This window comes from Ambystoma mexicanum, chromosome 12 (assembly GCF_040938575.1).
Source record: "Ambystoma mexicanum isolate Mex_15411 chromosome 12, UKY_AmexF1_1, whole genome shotgun sequence".
NCBI lineage: Eukaryota > Metazoa > Chordata > Amphibia > Caudata > Ambystomatidae > Ambystoma > Ambystoma mexicanum.
In genome coordinates, this window is record NC_090936.1 from 16041590 (window position 1) to 16060536 (window position 18947).

At 48.5% G+C, this 18947-nt stretch overlaps 1 protein-coding gene across 1 annotated transcript in view; it reads right to left on the bottom strand.

The window, feature by feature from the left end:
• SEMA3D (semaphorin 3D) overlaps positions 1-18707 on the bottom strand; it is a 378418-nt gene extending 359711 nt beyond the window's left edge. The window contains exon 1 of the mRNA XM_069627822.1: positions 18689-18707. The gene's annotated coding sequence lies outside the window, so the exon portion shown is untranslated. The remainder of the gene's footprint in view (positions 1-18688) is intronic.
• Positions 18708-18947: the final 240 nt, after the last annotated feature.

Genomic DNA, 18947 nt, shown 5'->3' on the forward strand with positions numbered 1-18947 from the left:
AACAAAGTGTTGCAGAAAACAAGCACAAATAGTGTACAGACGCTGAAACGCAAGGTAGAGAAAGTCATCGTACCGGCTGGCTATGAGTAGTGAATAGAATGCAGTTGAAGCCACCATTGCACAGAAACTGGACATTGCTATTGTGAAATAAATAAGCCAGGCACCATGAAGGGGGTAATGGAAAAGCTGTGCCTCAGCAGAATAGCGGGCTTGTGGTCTGCGTGGAGAGGCTGTCTGGCCTGAAGTCAAGATCCTAGAAATTAAGGTCAGCTGTCTACTCTGAAGAAGAACGAGTGTGCAGAGGATGAATCCTCTCACGTTAAGGTGCAAGAAGGAACACAAAGGATGGCAAGTCTTATTCATTTAAAGCATTTAAACTGCTGCAGAATTATTCGTGGTCTCATGCCACGTGAGACAAGAATGGAAATAGAGTGCAAACTTGGAGTTCCAGACGAGATAGCGAGTGCCCTCACTCCCGAGCATTCCCAGGATGAGAATACTCTACAAGGCCACGTACAAACACAATGTTCATGGCAGAAGGCATGGGTGATGAGATATTTTGGGCTAATTGAGTGGGAGAAAGAGTCAGGCCCACCTCCTTGCACCTGGGTCTGGGCTTACATCTGCTAAATGAACCGAATGTTCCAGACATGGCACAAGCGCGCCAACCAATAATATTAGTCCATGTAACGAAGGACCTTATAGTCTGAAAACCAATGAGAAACTGTGTATCTAATGTTTCTGAAATGACATGTTTTTAGAGGTAGGCATAAGTTGTCCACCTGATAAAGGACAGCCAATAACAATCCTAGCTCCTATATGATTGTATATGTAGATGTTTCCCTTAACCAATCCCAACCCTTTATTGGTGTTTTACTATTGCACGTAGTATGACGCATAATGGAGTATATGAAGCATATATTTTGTGGAAATCATTGAAAGACTGAGCGAACGTCCATTGATGTGCGTTGTAACCGCCCTGTTTTAGATAATTGTTAATAAAACAGTAAATTGCAATCTTCTTGAGTTTGTCTGGTTATTTGAACTCAGAATTGTTCTGTGTAATCCCATCCATTCACAAATGCACATTCCAAAGGCCTTAAGATAATTTTTAAGTGCAAGTAGGAGGTACGGCCAGCTGTGTTAGGGATGTGACCATGACGGCTGACGTGCTAGAGTAGAGGTAGAGAAAGTGAGGGACAGGGGCAGGTTAGAGGTGATGGAAAAATGTCAATTCAAAGGCAGATGAGAAGTAGGTTAAGAGGAGGTAAGCTTTTAGTTTGGTTTTGAACAAATCATTGTGGACTGTTACTCGGATGTCTGGGGGAAGTAAATACCATGCAAGTGGAGCAAGAAGAGAGCAAGGGTGGAAGCGAGAGGAGTCAGTGTGAGGGCAAGGAGCAACAAGGGTAGTCGAGGAGGCATAGTGGAGATTACAAAAAGGCATGTAGCGTTGGATAGAGGAGGATTGATACGGGGGTGCCTTACCATGGAGAGTTATGAACCAGAAGATAGTTCAATCTGGCCCCGTTTTGCATCGTCATACATCCAGCGCGATGATGGTACGAGGAAGTAGGTGAGGGAGTTCAAAAAGAGCCCTGGTAGCGAAGTTACTGATCTTGTCGAGAGGACAGAATGCTTAGTTGGGGAGACCAAAGGGGATGCTGGCACAGTCGTCCAGTTTAGAGAAGGCAAGAGGGTTAAGAGATGCTTGGCAGTGTTGAAAGGAAGGAGTTGCCATTCAGGAGGTTGAGGTGAGCTGCCCTTGCAGTTTTGGAGATGAAAGTAGAGAAGGTATGAGAAAGGTCATAGATGACGCTAAGGTTTCAGGGTGAAGAAGAGAAGAGGAAGAGTGTCAGGTTGGAGCAGATTGGCAGGGTAGGAGATGAGAATACTTCCGCAGCTGGGTGAGGGGGAAGTGCTGATCACACCCCTTCAGTTGCACACGGTTATCATGGAGACAAGCAGGAAAGATGTCACCTGGCAAACAGCCAGGCATGTCCTAGTGCACTCCAAAGGAGTGCCCACAGATGTGCAACATCTTAGCCTCATACGCCCAAAGGCCTCTACCAAATATTATAAGTATGAATGGAATAGCCCTGCGTCTGCAACTCTATTGCCACCCGTGTGCCATGATCAGAGAGGCTGCCCTACAACTGCCACACACTTTGTACCAAAGTGAACACTGCTCAAAACTGAGAACAGCTCTGCTAACATGTACAACACCAAGAGCCAATGACTTGGCAGTTGCTAGGCACGCAGTGCAGGGCTGCTTCTCTAAAGCCTGTAGGCACATTAAACAACCCCCCACAAGTCATGCAAAAAAAGCCTAGTGCCAAATGAAAAGTCGGAGAATTGCACTGTTGTGCAGCAACACGACTTCAATACTTTTTGCGCAGACAATGTCACTTAAGTGTGGTACATGTTTATTCCCCCACACAGCAAGGCATGGGGGTCAATATGAGTTCAAAGGCAATTTTGTTTTCAGCTCAACATTCTTCGCACATGCAAAGGTCATGCTTATGTCGTGTCGTGATCTGCAATGTATACGATCATCAAAGTGCGTTGGCCACAGCGCCCACATCTGGATTTCAAGATCCCACTGCTGGGATAAAGCAACGATTACATTACATTACCATACCACATGAGAACAAGTTCATCCCGCTAACAACATCCATGTATCGGTGTTGTCTACAACGTTGAGACGTTCAAAGCAAGTTTCACTTCAGCAGATCAAAATGGAGCCGAAATAAAATAATGCCACGTCAGACACAGCCCAGGGCAAGGCCAGTGCAAGTGATGTGGAACAGCAAAGTCATCCTAATAAAATGGAAAGCAAAGAGTCCCACTCCTTCATTTTACATGCTTCCATTCTTAGTGAGGCTTGTCCTTAGGAAGGGGGCCGTTAGCAGCCAAGCATCCTATACTGGCACGTGAATAGCTGCAAAGGTGGGCGTTCATGGCAGTTAATGCCCCGCACGCCTGAGGTGACAGCCAATAGCAAACCTGTCTTCTTCCGCCTGACTTGGGTAATTGATCTACCAGGCAGGCAAGTTTGCTGGGCAGAGTAAACTCACGCGATGTTATCCTTCATTAGCTCCAAGAATAGCGTCTCCAGCTCTTTTATTGGTCAGTCCAACACAAGGTATCGAAACTGGGAATTAACGGCATACAAGATGCAATCAAACCTGTGGATGAGTATCGGGACTTTCCATCGAAAGAGTTTCCATCAAAGGTAAGTCCATCGAATTTTTTCCTTCGAAAAAATATGCATCGAATGCATATTTTTGGGGAGGTGAGGGGGTGAAGGGTTAATTTTGTTTTGGGGGTATTTTTAAGGGTTAAAAACGGGCGGTTGATTGGGGGAAATCCACCAAAAGCCCCCCTAAAAAAAATAACATGCATTCGATGCCTATTTTTTCGATGGAAGTGTTTCGATGGAAAGACCATAATCCCATGTGGATGTGTCACGCAGTAGGTTCAATTTGTCTTAGTAAATGACGGTGTGTTCATTTTCCCTGACATTCGCCTCATCCTGTTTGATATTTCGATAATGTCGGCTGGCAGGACTTGCACACAAGCCCTTTACTTTCATGCACGTGGACTAAGGATGTGAATTATGGGCCTACATCCTGTCCTTAGAAGAAAGATGTTAATTTTTGGAGTATATTAACAAGTTAGTAGCTGTTAAATGTCCTCTCTTTTTTATTGTAAAATGCTCTTAATGGGTGAGGTTATAGCCTCCTGGCTCCAGAAGACCCCTTTGGCGACAGTTCATTTCTTATGCACCTCCTAATCCCCAATGCTCCATGCTACCCCTGGAGGGACATCTTTTAAAATCTGGATGAATTAAACATGCCTGTTTAGGCCTGATGTCACTAATTCCCTTCTGTACAAAGCCTTGCCAGGCACCCGGGTAGGGATAACTTGCTGCAGAGGGAGCAGAGACACAGTGCACACTGGAGATTGCATTGCTATTGGACTGTCTCCCCACACACCCTTTCTTTCACTGTCAGCAGCTTTCCCTTCACCTTCGTGCAACCACTGCACCCCCCTTTAGGCCAAGAGATGGGCCACCCATCTTAGGGGGGCACTTTCAGAAATCCACATTCAACTGATCTTTGCTGCTCTTTGTTTCATCACGAAGACCCCCGTCCCCCTGAGGATCCTGCTTTGTCCTGGCTGATGCGGGTGGGTGGGTGGGGGGCGGATAGTGGCCTATGGCTCTTTGCCCCTTATAAGAGGAGTTTGGCGTTGGTGGGAAAGAGCAAAGAAGACCTCCTAGAGGAAAGAGCAGTGATGCTGGTCCTTGTTCCCAATGACAAGCACCTTGCACTGAGCCGACAGGGCCAAGCAGGCAACTGAGCACTGCATGTGAGAATGTTAGAGTGAGGATTAGAGCCTTCCAATCAACATACTAAGGAAGGTGCAGTAGGCGACTGCGCTCTTCAAGCTGACTTTCCACAAAACCTTAAAATCTTGCATCCCATAATTCTTAGCACACACCTCATGGAAAGGAGTAGAGATTCCAATCAGTACCCATTCCCTCATCTGACAAGTGGCTGGTGTTTCTTTTGTTGAACATGGACACAATATACCGATATGAGAGAGAGAGAGGGCTTGACAGTGGCAATATGAGCTCATGAAATTGACCGGTCTGTGAGTGGCCGTGGTAGGACTGCCGGGTCTACTTGTGCATTCCCCTCACTCTCCTCTAAGATCACTGCACACAACAACCCCCTCCCACAGGCCTACCCATAAGCACATGAACACTAACCGAGCCATACCTAAGCACTCCTCTTTAGCCCTGTTGCACTCTCCCTCATGGGTGGCTAACCAGACCCATAGCACTGTAGTCTATCAGCTCTTGGGCTCTTCATTACGGATACCAGACTCCCAGATCTGTAGACCAGACCCATAAGTAGCAGAGTGGTGCACAAGAACCGTGAACTTCCAACCTGCACGGAACACGTGGGCTCTTGATTACGGATACCAGACTCCCAGGACTGTAGGCCAGACCCATAAATAGCAGATTGGCGCACAGGAACCGGGAACTTCCAACCTGCATGGAACATGTGGGCTCTTTGAAGCCCCAGGAATAACACAAGGAACCGCAGTTATTATGAACCATTACTGGGCGTGTGGATCCAAGGCATACATAAGGTTGCTGAAGAACTGGGGAGGCATATGCACACTAGTGAACGTTCACGTTCCCGTGCTAGTGATCCCTAAGATTGACCTGAAGTTGGACAGTTTCCCGAAAGCAGATGCTCATCTAAGAAGAAGGAGATCTGTAGAACGGGTATCCAGGATGAAGAGGGAAAACTACTTTTCTCCCAAATCAGAAGAGGCATTCCATGCAATCCCGTACGAACACAGGCTCTTCAGCCTCACCTCAACAGTATTCACAACACTACTCATGCCCCACATCCAAGTTGGAGTGAATACTAAATGGTTGCAGATAACCAGATGGGAGTTATTGCAGACCATCAATACCACTATAAAAGGGTTCAATGCGATCAAAGAAGAGCTGAGAGCAATCAGACTTATGACCCTCCAAAACAGATATGTGCTTGACATGATCACTGCAATGGATGGAGGTGTTTGTGCAAAAATCGGAGAATCATGTTGTACATTCGTACCATCACACGATGAAGAAAATGGAACCCTAAGAGAGGCCATAAGCATGTTGACAAGCCTGAAAAACCAGATGATCGATGAAAGTGATGAAGTGGATGATGACAGCTGGTTTGGAGACCTATTCACGTGGGTCCCACAATGGATGGCAGATATATTCAAGTTTCTGGGAGCTCTACTAGCAATGGTATTGCTAGGATTCTGTGTTATCAAGATAATCAATACACAGTGCCAGAAAACTGCGAAGAAAGCCATAGGGATGAAAATAATGGTTGATGCCGAGCCAGGATGGAAGCCCAGAGAATTGACTGATGAAGAAATAAGAGACTTTGTGAAAGCCAGCAAATTTGTGCCAGAGGGAACAAAGTTCACATACCCTAAGAAATGAAGAAGGTATGACGGAAAATGGATCTACTGCAGCCCAAATGGACAATGTCAGCCAATGACTTAGAACAAAGATGAACATGTGAAAACAGCAGGGAGTTTGAAGGGAGTGATAAAAATATGGACTCCAAAGGCTCACACATTCACACCATCATGTACCAACGCAGAGGACGATGAGCATGACACCAAAGAATCAAAAGAAATGAATGCAAAGGAGGGTGCAGAAGTGGTCAATGAACCGACCGGAGGGGGGAGTGTAGAGGAGTTCCCAGACATTGTCATGACCTACACAATGTGCCCCTTTTGGACTTCCTGGTCCTTGTCTCAACGGGGCTTACACTCCCTGGTACTCCCAACATGGCCGTCCAGCCTGAAACACCTTCCTCGCTCTACACGTTGGACGTAGCGTGTTCTACTAATAGACCACGCCCCACACCTACAAAGAGCTGCACTGGGACTCTGCCCAGTATACATCAGAAGATCCATACCGGTTGAAGCACCCATAATCAGACAAGCCTGGGCAGCACGGTACCCTATTAGACAGCCATACCAGCCGCTGATACGAAATGAGGAGTACCCACACACGGTCCACGAAGAGACCCCAAAAGCCTTAATGGAAGGCCAGTGGAAATGACACAAGGGCCTGAACAGACCCGTGAATTAATAAAAGCAGCTATCGAAGATAACACGCCAGTGTGAGTAACTACAAAAATGAATGGAATAGACACAGAGAGGAGACAATGTTACAACGTGAGGAAACAGTACTACGAGACAAGATGGATGCAACCGTCCTGTTAAACGTGTGTAAATAGGATTGAAACGCAAGATGCTAAGAAATCGATACTGCTTGCAATGCTTAGTAGAAGATAGAACGGCAAGCGCCAACCATATATCTACCTCAATAAGGCACATTATACAAGTGCAATTCCATTTTATAAAGGCAGAAATGTACCCAGGCGGCCAGAGGCCTGACAGGCCAAGTTTCAAAACCCCGTCAAAGGCAAGTGAAGGAGCGGCTCATGCCTAGGAAATCAAGGTCAACCAGAGAAGGGGAGGAGAGCGTGAGCTCACAAGACTCCAACTTCAGAGCATACCAGCCTGCCTCATGAAGGTCAAGATAATGGGGGCCCATGCAGGTGGATAGGCTGACACAGAATTAAATGCACTAAAAGCTGGAAACCGAACCAGATTCATGGTGAACGAACACGTGACCAGCCAGGCGCAAAGAAGTACCATCGCCTGATGTCATCCAGGACCCGAGAATGCCATAACTTTTCCCGATAAGAGACTACAGTTTCGAGGCAATCCTTAGCCAACTAATTGACACATCGCCCTAAAACACTGATTGATGGAAGGGAGGCAGGGTGAAACTTGGGACACCAGGCATGCTGCTAATTAAAAGTGGAAATGTATGTCTAGGGGTGTAACCTGCCCAATCACAATGGACCAAGTTATCTGGAGTCCTATAGATATTGTAACCAATCGGACGTCGTACTTGTAGTGACGTCTATCACGCGTAATGTAGAGGGATGGGCGTAGACGCCCACCCAATAAGATTTATCCAATCCGCATGCCCTATTATCATATACAGATATAACACCTATACCTAAGTTACCTTTCCTAACCAATTATATTGCATGATGATTTTTTATAGAAATTAGACATCAGTGATGACGATTTTTGCCTATAAGAATTGCTGTTCAACTGAAGTTCGAGGAAGTCAGAACGAGACAGGTGATCGCAATGCTGCTGGTTTCCTTTTTTTTTTTGTTTGATGTACTTGTCATCAAACGGACTTCCCTTTGCCAACTTACTGAGTCCTCATTATTGAGTCGTGTTGGAGTAAGTGAATCCTGCACCCCCATTGCTCACATGGTGCAGCTATCTTGTCTTACAAGTTCTGGAGGGTGAGCGCTGACCTATGGGCCCGTCAGTGAATTCCTCTCCACCTCAACAACTTCCAACCTGCACGGAACACGTGGGCTCTTCATTACGGATACCAGACTCCCAGGTCTGTAGGCCAGACCCATAAGTAGCAGATTGGCACACAGGAACCGTGTACTTCCAACCTGCACGGAACACATGGGCTCTTCATTACGGATTCCACACTCCCAGGTCTGTAGGCCAGACCCACAAATAGCAGATTGGCGCACAGGAACTTCCAACTTGCCTGGAACACGCATGTAACATTCCCTGGGAAAGTTTCTCCCAAATGCAACCAGAAGCCTTCATCTTTTTTTTTTTTTTTTAAATTTGGCTTTTATTGGTTTTTAACAAGAAATATGAACATACAGGTGGGTATACATTATGCATTGTGAGATACTTCGTTAGACTTTCCAATTCCACCTTAACAACAGTTATCAACATTAACGTTCCTTATTCCTGAAGAAAGCAAAAAGAAGAAAGAATAAAGAAATAAAGAAGAGAAAAGAAAAACCCCCCTCCCCTCCTCCCCCCCCCCTCCCTACCCCTATCTCTCATGTCCACTTCCTTCGGGGCATTGGCATTTTGAGTCGTAATGAGCTGCGTGACGCGCATCTTGGATCCTCTTACGATCATTGTTCTCCTGTGTGGTCTGTGACACGCTAGGGTTGTCAGCAAGGGGTCTTTCAGTTTTCAATGGTTGGTGGCCCGGATCAGGTGCAGTTTCCCTGCTGGGTCGAGCCTTCCATGGTCGAGTGTGAGATGTATTTTGTGGTGAAATCGAACCAGACTTCCTCCTGTCGCGCAGCTTTGTCATGTAATATGGCTGTTACTTTCTCCATATTGTAAATATTTGTAGCGATCTGTATCCAGTCCCTCTTGTTAGGCAAGCGAGGGGCTTTCCATTTTATCACAAGGGCAGCTCTTGCCGCAAGTAGGAGGGGAGATATCAGACCTTTCACTCTTGTCATTTCGTCCTCTTCTTCTTCGAGGCCAAACAGGATCAGGAGGGGTGACAGTTCCCTATTTATGCCTTCCAGCTGTTTGATCCATCCCAGGACCTCTTGCCAGTAGATGCGGACTTTGGGGCAAGCCCACCACATGTGCCAGTAATCGGCGTTCATCCCACAATGTCGCCAGCATCTGGGGCTGGAGGTCTGGAACATTTTGGACAGTCTTTGTGGGTCGTATTGCCATCTATGTAGTAATTTTATGGCATGCAATTTGTACTGGGCAGCGATTGATATTTTGGCTGGTGTTTCACATATTTTATTCCAGGCTTGCTGGTCGAACTCTCTGGCAAAGTCTCGTTCCCATCTTGCTTTGAGACGATGATTAGGTGCGTTGTCTTTGGTGATTAAGGCTCTGTACATTCTTGCTACTAGGCATTTGGAGGTAGTAGTTGTGTCTAGGATCGTTTCAAAGGGCGTTAGTTCTCTCTGCGTGGTATCCTTCCATTCCTTTCTGGATATGACGCCCTTCAGACGTAGGTACAGAAAAACTGGTATCGGGTGGATTTGGAGGGCCTCCTCGAGTTCCGTTATCGAAATGAATTTCCCCTTTCTCCAGAGCTGACCGACCCTCTCGAGGCCGGCATCGAACCAGGATTGGTATCTGGCATGTTCCGGGATTTCCTCTCTGATTCCAGGGGACCAAAGATGGCTCAGTGGCGAAGGCCATGTGGTGACTCCTGACATTGCTCTTCCCTTCCTCCATATGTTCCACAACGTGCCTAGTATCGGGTGGTTGCGCAGTTTCTTCGATAGCTTCGATCTGGGGACCCATAACCACTCTGCCAGAGTCACATTGCGTAGAACGTTGTTGTCTAGGTGGACCCATTGGAGGTCTTTCCTTTCTCGCAGATGTGGGATTAAGATCCTGAGCTGTGTGGCCTGATAATAGCGCTCTATGTCCGGTAGGCCAACCCCTCCTAGCTCTTTTGGCAGTATTAAGACATCGTAGGGGATTCTGGGTTTCTTTCCGTTCCACAGAAAGTGTAGGATGGCCTTTCTGGCTTGTTTGAAGAATTGATCCGGAATTGTGATAGGCAATACCTGAAAGGGGTAGAGAAACCGTGGGAGGGACACCATTTTGATCGCATTCAAGCGTCCCATCCAGGATATTGTTAGCGGTTTCCATTTCTTGAGATCGGTGTTGAGAGCCTCGAGGAGGTGGGGAAAGTTGGCTTCGTAGAGGCCGTCGAGGTGTCGCGTTAGGTTAATTCCCAGATATCTCAATGTCGGGCCTCCGACGATCAGCCCGAGATGCGCAAGGGTGCTCTGGTGTTCCGGCGATGGTTCATGGAGTGGAAAAAGAGTAGATTTGGATTTGTTGATTTTAAATCCCGACAGTACGCCGTATTCCTCTATTAGCTGGATCGCTCTTGGAACGGAAGACGTTGGGTTTGACAGGTGGAGCAGAATGTCGTCCGCATACAAGGCTAACTTATATTCTTTATCGTTTACCTGGATTCCCTCCACTGCAGGATCAGCTCGTAGCATCACAGCGAGAGGTTCTAAGGACAGTGCGAACAGTATCGCCGACAGGGGGCAACCTTGTCTTGTACCCCTGCTGAGGGGGAACCATCGGGAGAATTGGGCGTTCGCGGAGACCGATGCTTTTGGAGACTTATAGATTGCTTTGATCCCTCGTCGGAGTGTGGGGCCTAGGCCTATCTTTTGCAATGTGGCCTCGAGGAATTGCCAGTCGACTCTATCGAATGCCTTTTCTGCATCAATTGAGAGTAGCGCTGGGTTGCTCTGTGAGGTTTGGGCCTCGTGGATTAAGTGAAGGGTTTTCCGGGTGGAGTCTGCTCCTTGTCTGCCTAAAATGAAGCCTACTTGGTCGTTGTGGATTATTGCCGGCATTTGTGACTCCAGTCTTGCAGCCAGGGTTCTCGTATAGATTTTGGCGTCGATGTTTAATAGGGATATTGGGCGGTAGGAGGCGCACAACTTTGGGTCCCTACCCTCCTTGGGGATGACTGTTATCAGCGCCTCGGAGAAGGAGTCGGGTGCCACGCCGGAAGATAGGATGTTGTTGAATAGGGCAACCATGAATGGGAGGAGGGCATCTTTAAAAGTTTTATAGAACCCTGCCGTGTATCCATCGTTTCCGGGGGCTTTCCCCGTTGGGAGTCTTTTGATAGCTTCTTCGATTTCCTCTCCTGTTATGGGGGCTTCTAATGTGAGTGCAATATCCGTTGGGAGGGTGGGCAAGGGTGCCCGCTCCAGGTATTCATTTATAGCTTCCGTGCGCAAGGGGGCGCGTGCTGAATATAATTTTTCGTAAAAGTCGGCAAAAGCTTCAGGGACGCTGGGAGAAAGTGGTTTGTCGGAGTTCTCCTCTGCTTGAATCGTAGGCACCCACCTCTCTTGGCGTTGGCCTCGTAGTCTTGCGGCCAGCAGGGCGCCTGCTTTGTCCCCATGTTCATAGTGCTTCTGCTTCAGATGCTGTAGCTTGCGCGCTGTGCTTCCCGCCTCTAGTTGTCTTAATTCCTCTCTCTTGTCGTTGGCCTCTTTAATCTTTCGTGGTCTGTCCTGATCGGCCGTCTGTGCCATGTGGTCCAGTTGTGTGATTTCGTTCCGGATCCTGTTTTCTATTAGTTGTCTTTCTCTTTTTTTTGCTGCTCCTTCTCGGATAAGTAGTCCTCTCCAGGTCGCCTTGCCTGCCTCCCAAACTGTGTTCATAGAGGTTTCCCCTGTGTTATTGATCGCAAAGTATTGGGTAATGTCCTGCTCTAGTTGTTCTCGAAAGATGGGGTCCTTGAAGAGGGTTTCATTACAGCGCCATTTGGAACTTCTTCGCGGCAGGGCCATTTGGTCGAGGGTGACCATGACCATATCATGGTCCGACCAGGAGACAGGGTTTATGACGGCTTCAGTCATCGCCGCGATGAGGTCTGCGGTTAGGTATACATAGTCTATTCTGGAGAAGGTTGCATGCGGCGCTGAGAAGAAGGTAAAGCCAGTTCGGTTGGGGTTGGCATGTTTCCATGCGTCGGTGAGGTTGTAGGCGGTCATCATGTCTGCAGCTAATGGGCGTCTGGGACCAGCGAGCGGGGGCGTAGAGGGGCGGCCCGATTGTCTATCCTGTTCCGGGTCCATCCACGTGTTCAGATCACCTCCGATAATTACTTCGCCTTCTGCTTCGCACATGATTTTAGGTATTATCTTCTGCAGGAATCTGTCTTGGCCTGTATTGGGGGTGTATATTGCCACGAGGGTTACCACCGTGCCCTGTATGCTGCCCACCAGGGCTAGTGCTCTACCGCTGACGTCCGTCCACGACTTTAAGAGTTCAAATTGGATCTTTCTGTTGATTAATACGCCAACTCCTGCCTTCTTCAGCGGGCCGGAGCCCCAATATTCCGCTCCCAGCTTGGCATAGAGAACCTTCCTCTCCTCTCCCCTGCTATAGCGAGTTTCTTGCAAGAAAAGGATGTCTAGTTCAGCTCTCCTGAATTCTCTTGTCACCAGTGATCTTTTGGTGGGGGAATTAAGACCCTTAACATTCAGCGTGCCGATTTTAAGTTTACCCTGCGTGCCATTTGCTTTATCATGTCTGTATGACATCAGTGCGTCCGTGGAGTTTCTTCGCATCGTCGTGAAGCCCATTGTAAGAAATTGCCGTATTGGAAGTGGCATTATATGTGCCTCCATTTGTCATTCCCCATTTCCCTCCCCTTCCCCTTCCTCGTAGGGTATTGGACTTCATACCCATCACCCTCTGTTACATCGCGTCGATCTTTAATGCTACGGTGAGGGTTTGTAACTGTCCATGACGGCGTCCGAGTTGGACCGGATGTGAACAACCGGTCTACTGTCGGACCACCAGTGAGGGTTGTAACCGTACGACCCCGTTAGCTAATAGTATCAAGGTAACCTTATTGAGCCCCCACCCCCCTTCTCATGTAATTACATAACAAACAACAGTGTGTCAGACAACAGGGATTCCCACTTCGAGCTAACATATTCTATGATACATGCGGTTTCGGGAGTCAGCCTTCCTCGGAATCTTCTTCTTGCTGGACTGGCAGTTCATTCCTCGTGTGGCAGAACCGCGAGTTAAGGGGTGCCATGATCCGTTATGTAAGTGGATTCCCTGCCAGGGTCTTGAAAGCCTGATTCGTCAGGATTTAGAGCTTGAAGCCAGTGTGTCATTGGTTGTGTTCAGGTGTGTCGTTGGGCCGCCTGTACTTTCTGGAGCCCTTTACTCGTTTCCTTCTCGGGCCCTGAAGTTCCCAGCGTGGTCTGTCCTGCGTTAGTGTTCCCTGAGTCCCCTCCTCCGGGGCCTGTCCGAGGAGGTCGGCAATGCATTCTCGAATTTCTTCTTCAGAGCGTAGTAGGAACTTTCTGGTTCCATGTTCAAACGTGAGGGAGAAGGGGTATCCCCACCTGTATCTCGTGCCCTGCTCTTTTAGCCATCTCGTGAGGGGACCGCATAAGCGGCGCAATGCCAGCGTCAATGATGAAAGGTCCTGGAAAATAGTAATCTGGGCTCCCCCAAGGGTAAGAGTGCCTCCAGACCTGGCCTTAGCGAGTATCTTCGTTCTGTCCTGATATCTGTGGAATCTGGCAAGGACTGATCTCGGGCCTCCTGGGGGGCCGCCGGCTCTGTGGATTCTCTCGGTCTTGAGTTCATCAATGTCTCCATCCGCAGTCAGGATTTTGACAATGTCATATATAGTTTGCTTCAGGTCTTCTTCTGTCTCCCCTTCCCTCTCCGGGATTCCGAAAAACCGTAGGTTGTTTCTTCTTTCTCTGTTTTCTAAATCGTCTATCTTCAGGCGAATCTCATCCTCCTTCCTTTCTATGTTTCGTATTCTGAGCTCCATTTGGGTTTCTAGAGTGTCAATAGAGGCTTGGTTATTCTCGACCCCTTCGAGTCTCTCCTCGATGTTATCTATCCTTTGGGTCATCTTATCCATTTTGCCGCCAAGGTTTGCGCCCATGTTTCGGATTTCGGTTAAGAGGGCGGCGATATCCCCCTTTGTGGCAGCTGCACCCGTTTCGATGGCTTCTACCGACATTGTTGATCCAGGGTCGGGAGCCTGGGCTGGTGGTGTGTAGGCGTATTTGGCAAGCTTGCTTGGTATGTTCATGGAGGACTATCCAACGAGGAGGCACACACCCCTGGATCGGGGGCCTTACCCTCGGAACCAATGTGTTGAGAGGCACTTGGTGGGTGTCAGAGAGTACCCGGGTGGTGGTCCTCGTGGCGTGGGTTCGTTTGGCGGGAGTGGGAGGAGGCACACGCCCTATTTCCAGGGGCTCTACCCTCCGCACTGATCTATGTCCTTCGACTGGTTCAGCGTCTTTTTTTGGGGGGTGTTGGGCGTCGGTATCGTCCTGTAGCAGGGTAGTGGCGGAGGTGTGTGGGTCCTAGTCTCAGGGCGAGGATTTGAGGTGCAGATGCTGGGGGGGGGGCAAGCGCCACCATGTAATGCACTGTCTTCCAATTGTCGGGCCTCTTGTCCTTATTCCGTTCTGGTTGTAATTTGGGGCCTTTCCAGAAGAGGGCACACGCCCCAGGAGTGGGGGCCCAACCTTCCGCCCCCCCTTTCGCGTGCTGGCAAATTCGCTGCGTGGGGGGAGACCCCCCGCGGCGGGGTCCTCCGTAGATGTGTAGTTATGTTCCACCAAGGGCAGTAGAGGTCGAGATGTTTCGTTCCACCCCTGCTGGTGCGCGGGTCCTCTGCAGCTAGACGGGGAGCGCGGCCTCGTGGGAGCCCGCGTTGCGGCCGGTGCGTGAGATGGTGGGGCGGTTCGTGGCAGGTCTCCCCTGGTTGTGGGGTGTTCGTGACTCCTGCTGGTGCGGGGGGGGGTCCTGGCCGTGCGGCTATTCTAGCCTAAAAGGGCGGTGCAGTCCGAGGCCCCTACGCTCGGGCGGGCACTCACCTCTGCGGGGCCGATCCCTAGTGGTGTGGGATCGGCCGTTCGAGGAGTCCGCTCCACAACGGCCCGGGGGGGGGGCCGACCCTCCACGCGTTCCGGGGCGGGCGGCGGTCCGCTGCTTCCCCCTCCGGAGCCCCGGTGCCGCGCTGGTCTTCCTCGATGAGGGCCGGGGGCGGAGTCCAGTGCCGCGGGCCGCGGCCTTCTCCCGTGTCTGCGTCTCTGCCGGCGGGGGGAGGTCGATTCCTCTGGAGTTTTTCTCTCGAACCAAAGGTCCGATTTTGGCCGGGTTTTCGCTCAAGGGGTGGGGGGGCGCTTCCAATGGCTCAGGGTGTCGTTGTTGGGCACGGGGGGGGCCAAAGTGGGGGCTCAATTCACTTATGGGGGCCCGTGGGTCAGGAGCTCACACGGATGCTGGCATCATCCGTGCGCCCCCTGGTGGCCAGTCGAAGCCTTCATCTTTAACCACAGTAATCTGACAATTGATTGACGTGCATACAATGAATGTACACTGATGGTAAAAATGTCATATGACTGACACAGGTTTAATCCATTATGTATAATTCCCAGAATTTAACAGGCCTTTTACCGATATATTAACTAGGCCCACTCAACTGGCAAGTCGACGTTAGGAAGAGATTACATATTTCATAACATACCGGTAGGAAAACAGTTTACAGCCTCATGGCTATTATACAAAAGTGCCACTTGACAACTCATTATCATTAGTGAGAACTGGGAATGGGAAATACATCTACATTGCAAACTCCCTCGAAAGGTAGCATGTTGGCCTTGACCTCCAGTCTATATTCAGGTTTCCCTTGCTCCCACTCTTGCTACCCAGCCCACACCCCTCACTGTCAGGTACACACCGGTCCACTCGGGAGCATGCACCCGGCAGCAATGGCAAGTATAAACCCATTAACATAACGTACACATTGATATACTGATGTAATACAGCAGTCCTTTGTTCAAGACATGGCCCCACAGATCTGGTTTCCAATGGAATGTTTGCAATGTAACAAGCCGTGGCTAGAAAATGAAACCTCAAGCACAAAAATATGTTTGACATCTGGTAAATCAGCACCAGAGATAAATTGGACTTTATTGCACTTAGATTAAAAGATTGTAAACGTTTGTAATCATCACACTAAAACATGCATAATAATAAACCTGTCAGAGCTGCAGAATAAGGTTCAATTTCCATTAAAACAACACATGATACTTAAGTTTTTCCAGTGGCTGAATTTAAAAATAACTTTGGAAATAATGCCTAGCATTTAATTGCATAATCAAATAAAAATGCAGCAAAGTGTATTGTGATGTTTTTATAAAGGAAGGTTTACAGCCTGAGTGCACTCATCAATCACGACTCCATTCAGGCAAACAGACCATTTTGAGTCATATCTTGTAAATGAATACTATGGGAGTAATTCAGTTAAAGGAAGGAATCTCAGTCACCGTGACCTTTTGTTAATATGTGTACTATTTGGACGTGCCGGCCGGAATGTGCAATGTATAGACTGACAATGAAGACTGTTCTGAACCAGAAACAGGCATATAGGAAGCATGACACTAGACATTTACTCTATTATGTAGTGGTCATAATCTCATTAAGTAGAAATGAGTCACTGCTGTGTACTCCCTCCTCGCCCACAACCCCAGCAGAGCTTTCAATGGGGCCATGGAATTCAGCAAGGAAAAGAATGTCCAGAATAGTAATCTGGACTGTTACATACTTACATGTCTTAAAGTCTTTGCAACAGTTTGTTTACATGCTTAACTGATTTGCTTGAATTTATGTTTTGCCTCTTGTTCAACATTTACTCCATATTTTTGTGTCTGATACCCTTTACCTTTTTGTTGGTGATCCATATTTTCTGTTATTTGATTGTATTTATTTTTAGATAGATGACAAGAGATGGCCACTTCTGTGGGCCTTGATTGTGTGTCGGGTTACCGGAGGAGAGGGTGTGCATTTGGCATGAAGACAATTGTCATTCGCTGGTTCCCCCAAAAAGAGAGATGCGGACGGCAATATGATGGAGGATCGCATGGGATGAAGCAATCCGTGGGGAGATGTCATGACATCATCAGACGAGAAATGGTATCCCCCTTTTGTTTTTAAGGATGCCCTGCCATTCCCCATGCCTTAATGGCATATTGTCATACCTCACCTCACCCACCTAGGAAGGGTGAAAACACATTCCCATTCTCTGTATACAACCCATCAGGAACTGACTTCCCTTTCCTTAAATGCAAGAATACTGTAACGAAGAAGATGAACCGAGTAATGAGGATCAATGGAGGCCAGAAGCTGTGGAAGAGGGACGAGGGTCCAAATGGGAAGGCTGTGTGGGAGACCCCAGGCAGAGCTACAGTTTTGGACCAGGGAGTAAACAGACCCACTGGTGGGGGGGTTGGAGGGGTGTTGTGTATGCAGACAAACTGGAACCCCCCTCTGATAATGACAGGCAGGTTACACAGAAAAATGGGAACACACTGAAGGCACCAAAGTCTTTGAAGAAACCAGGAACAGATTTATTACAGGAAGAGGAGTAAACTCATTGCTGGTAGGATATATTAGACACACTGGATCAGCTAGGCACACCCACTGGCATGGAACCACAGGCCTGGGGAGTACTCTTGGATGCAAAGGGGGAGACGGGACCCCAAGGAAGAAAAAGAAAGGTTGGACGGGTGGAGGGGGGCCTGGTAGAGATGGTGAGGGGGAAAAAGAGTGAGGGGCAGGCACAGAGAGAGACACACAGGGAGAGAGAGACAGAGATGGAGAGGGGGCAGGCACAGAGAGACAGGGGGACAGGCACAGAGAAAACATGTAGAAGGAGAGGCAGGGTGGGTGCGGCGGACAGGCCAGAAGCCCTAATGGTGGAAAAATAGAGCAGGTTGAGGATGAAATGAGGGGTGGGATGATGCAGAGGGAAGACAAGGGTAGTAGTGGAGGGGCCTCCAGAGCTCTGCTTCCCCCCCATCAGCACACCACTTCCAGCGACCAAGAAAAAGAGCACCTGCAGTCCTTCTCTACAAGCTTATTTAAAGCTGTTGCTCCTGCCCACAAACACAACATGCGGTTGCCAGAGGTACATTTTTGAGTGGTCTCCAGGGAAGGGGAGACCAGGCAACTGGTTTGTTTGGTTGTTGCCAGGGACAAGATTTTGGTTTCCAGGGGAGGTGAGATGTGCACACATTTTCAGGTAATTACAAGGTGAAAGACAAGTGTACTTCTAGAGTCCACCTCCACCCATTCCAACAACAGGGAAACTAGATTATGTGTGATTTAAAATGATAGAGTTCAGGGCAGTTGGGATTAATTGCAGGACTGGAGAATGGAGGAGGTTCCTAGAAAGGGTGCAAGAGGTCAGAGGCGAACTTGGCGACTTGAGATAATTACATGGTATGGAACAAATGGCTTTCCAGTGCCCACACCCTCCAACCATGATGAACTCAAAAGTGTAACTTGTTTTGCAGGGCTCAAGGTGAATCGGTGTCAGGACGAATGGGAGCCTGTAATTACAGGCATACATTCTCAGGAAGCGATGAAAAAGTGACAGTCCCAGGCTTCAACTGAACAACAGGTGGAACCAGTTCCTGGAGGGAGTGGAGTCCTAGGGAAGGTGCATGCAGGGGACACGAAGCAAGGCAGGATCTCACATACTCTAAGGACACAGCGTCAATTAAACAAAATACACACCGAGGAACATGCAAGGACTTGACATAAATAAACAGCTAGCATTAAAAGTGCAGTGGAAAATACATTTGGGAAACATGAAAGTTACACATAGCTATTTCCAGACAACAAAAGCTGCACTCTAGTTCTTGCAGGAGCATACCTGAGGCCGGAAGATTTATACTGGTGAACTAGCTGACCGACAGACACTGGCTGTAGAACTCCAGTCCTCTCGGTGTCGCCAGAGGGACTGCTGGTCTGATGCGAGATCTGTGGAGCAAACGGGCTCACGAAAAAAGTCAGAGGAGAGCTCACTGCCAGGGATGATTCAGTGCAAGGATGCCAGAAGAAGAAGAAAGGCTTCTGGGTGTTTGAAGGGACCAAAAGGCAGCCTCCACACCATGTGAGTCCAGAGAGATGCA